The sequence below is a fragment of the Lactuca serriola genome, chromosome 6 (assembly GCF_051521515.1).
Source record: "Lactuca serriola cultivar US96UC23 chromosome 6, Lser_US96UC23_V15, whole genome shotgun sequence".
Classification (NCBI taxonomy): Eukaryota; Viridiplantae; Streptophyta; class Magnoliopsida; order Asterales; family Asteraceae; genus Lactuca; species Lactuca serriola.
In genome coordinates, this window is record NC_136413.1 from 136,224,225 (window position 1) to 136,227,463 (window position 3,239).

General features: G+C 33.6%; 1 pseudogene; it reads left to right on the plus strand.

Annotated features, from left to right (window-relative positions):
• Window positions 1-1,067: 1,067 nt before the first annotated feature.
• Window positions 1,068-1,700, plus strand: LOC145060189 (protein MOS2 pseudogene; annotated as a pseudogene).
• Window positions 1,701-3,239: the final 1,539 nt, after the last annotated feature.

Sequence of the window (3,239 nt, forward strand, 5' to 3'; positions counted from 1 at the left end):
CCTTATATATATATATATATATATATATATATATATATATATATATATATATATATATATATATATATATATATATATATATATTAAACTAAAGTAAGTTTTCAAAATGCAAAAGGATATAAATTGAAAATACGTTTTAAATAGAAGGGGTAAAGATGTAAAAATTGTTTAATGTTTGATTAAGTGATTGTGTGATGGGATTTGATCTCAATTATACGATTTCGTTAACAATAATGTAAATAATAATAAGTATCATTTCAGTTTGGGTTTTTAAGAAAAAAGTGGTTTTGACTTTTAGAATTTGTGGTTTTTGACCCAAATTCTAGGTGTGAATATCAACACCCGTGAGCAAAGTGTATTGGCTTGAAACTTCGAAGGAAGTTTACTCTTACACAATGGACCCCATAAATGGTAAAGCCATGTGGCCAAAAAGTACATCTCCAATGAAATCAACACCACCACCGCAACACACTCAATCGGGGAGACCAAAGACGAAGAGAAAGCGCATTACAGATGAAAGGACAAAAACACCCCCAACATGCTACTGATCTGGTAGTTTCTACCAACATGGAAGGACAAAAACACCCCAAACATGGAAGGACAAAAACACCCCCAAAATTAACTCGTTGTCTATTTTGTTGTTAGAAACTTCCATATGGAAGGACAAAAGCACCCCTAACATGCTACTCATCTGGAAGTTTCTAACAACAAAATAGATGCCAAGTTGATTTAAGGATCCGGTGGGTAACAAATTTAAGTTTTGAGGATAGTCCGAGTTAAAAAAAAACTTTTTAGTAAGAACAAGCTTGGAAATAACCTTAACCACAGGAATAAAATATTAAAACTGCAATTTTCGAACAAACATAGGGACCATAATTGATACAACAACTAAAAATATACAAACTTGCAAGATAAAAGTATTTGTAACCAAAAATGAAACTTATGAACGAACTTAGGGACCTAAATTGTAATTTACTCTAAAAATCTATAGACGGTGAACCATAACCCAATTTCTTGTTCGACTGCCGGAGCTTGTTCCCCCGGCACCTCAACATCCGATCTGCACCATGAAACTCTCCTTCTCTCTTTCCTCATCAAAGAATTCATCAAAACCCTCAAAATCCTCATTCAGTGCTTCACGAGATCACGATGATCAATCTCCGGAAAAGGAATTCTTCACAGAGTTCGATTCATCCATAACCCTAGCCGATTCCATTTCCAAAAGAACTATCGTTATTCCCCCAATTCCCAACGAATGGAACCCGCAAAAGCAAACGACGAACATCGATATACCCATCAAATCCAACGACCCAAATCTTGAGTTCGAAGTAGACACCAACTCTGCTGAAGAACCCATCGACTCCAACATCTCCTATGGTCTCAATCTCCGTACGAAGAAAGCTTCCCGTTCTGATAAGGACCCGGAAGTTGATCGGTCGGAATCATTGTCGTCGATTAATCGTTTGATGTTGATGAAACTGAGAAGTGATTTGAAGAGTTTGCCGGATGATAGAGGATTAGATGAGTTCGATGATGTTTCAGTTGAAGAGTTTGCACCTGCATTGTTGAAAGGATATGGATGGTATGAAGGGAGAGGGATTGGGAAGAATGCAAAAGAAGACGTTAAGGTGTTTCAGTTTACAAAAATGACTGCAAAACAAGGGTTAGGGTTTGTTAACAATGGAGGAAAAGGTACTTGAGTTAGATCAACTAAAGATTACATATGGTTAATAGAAATGTATATGCATTAAGATTTTCCTTATGATTTTGTCTGAATTTTTGCATTTGATACACGTATTAGTTTGAAGTTTGAACTTTGAATTACTCCATTGTTTTCCCCAAAAAGATGGCTTAACTTAAGCTTAAATGTCTATGGATTTGAGGGAGATATTTGATCTTCTTCCATGACTTACAAGCATCAATAGGATGTTGGGATGTTCATGATTATAGTGTTGCCTTGTTGGTGATTACTGGTCTTAGAATCAGTGACACTAATTCAAATCCATCTTGTTAATTTCTTTGAACAAAATCCAATTGAATCTTTAGAATTGGGTTTAGGGTGGATGTCCCAACCCACTTCATATCATATGAGTTATGTTAATTTCTCTTTTTCATGTTGCCTAACCCAAAACACAAGGAAACCTCTTTTCCAAACATATTTAATTTGTAATTTTAAAATAAACACAAACTTATACAAATCATACAAAACTAATTCACAAAATATTAAAAAACATACAAAACTAATTCACAAACTAACTAAAAGCATACAATTTTTTTTGGTATAATTATAGAAGCATAATATACAAGTGGTCATTACACGGTTAGAGAAGTCGCATACCAATGTATCACTCCCAACCCGCTTATAAGGAAATAGTGTCTTGGAAATACCGACGATACATCCTTTTTTTTGTCTTGATTCCGTCCTACCCTAAGTAGTTATCGCAGTCGAAATTTTAATAGCAGTCACATACCGCTATTTGAAATCGCGGTTATCGCGGTGGTATATCAGTAATATAACGGTTTTTTAATATTATGTATAATTTATATTATATATTTATACAAAATTTATAAATTAGATTATTAATACTATAAAGAATTAATATCATAAAAAATCATATAAAACATAACATAATCTATATATAATATTCTAATATAGTAATATGGAAACTAAAAATTGTCAAAATATCATCGCAACTCAAGTCGTTCGTGGTTCCTAAGTACTGAAACAGACGAAAAAAGAAAGTTGTCATTTTTTGCTTTGTAGTTTGTAATTAGTTATATTTATTTTTTTGGACTTATTAAGACAAAAAGTGTAGTGAACTAGTTAAAAAAATAAAGATTTAATATTGAAATAATACATAATCGTTTTTTTCTTTGTCAAAGTAGCCCAATATGTACGGAATTGTAAAAGTGGGTGTAGCGTCGTTATAGCGCTGATGAGGTTCGCGGTAAATAGCGCCGCTAATAGCGCCACCGCTATTCGTAAACACTATTTCAAAATAACGGTTTAGTAACACCGCAAAACGCTACAGCGCTGCTATAGCACCGCTATAGCGCGCTATTGATAGCATAGGTCCTACCTTAAAAGAAAGGGAAATCTCTAGAAAAGTCCTAAAATTTTAGTCCAATTTATGAAAAAGTCTCAAACTAATTTTTATTTACAGAAAGACATAGAATACCGGTTAAAACTTCGAAAAAACCCTTTTCGGCCGATTTCACAGATTTTGCCGGTATTCTGA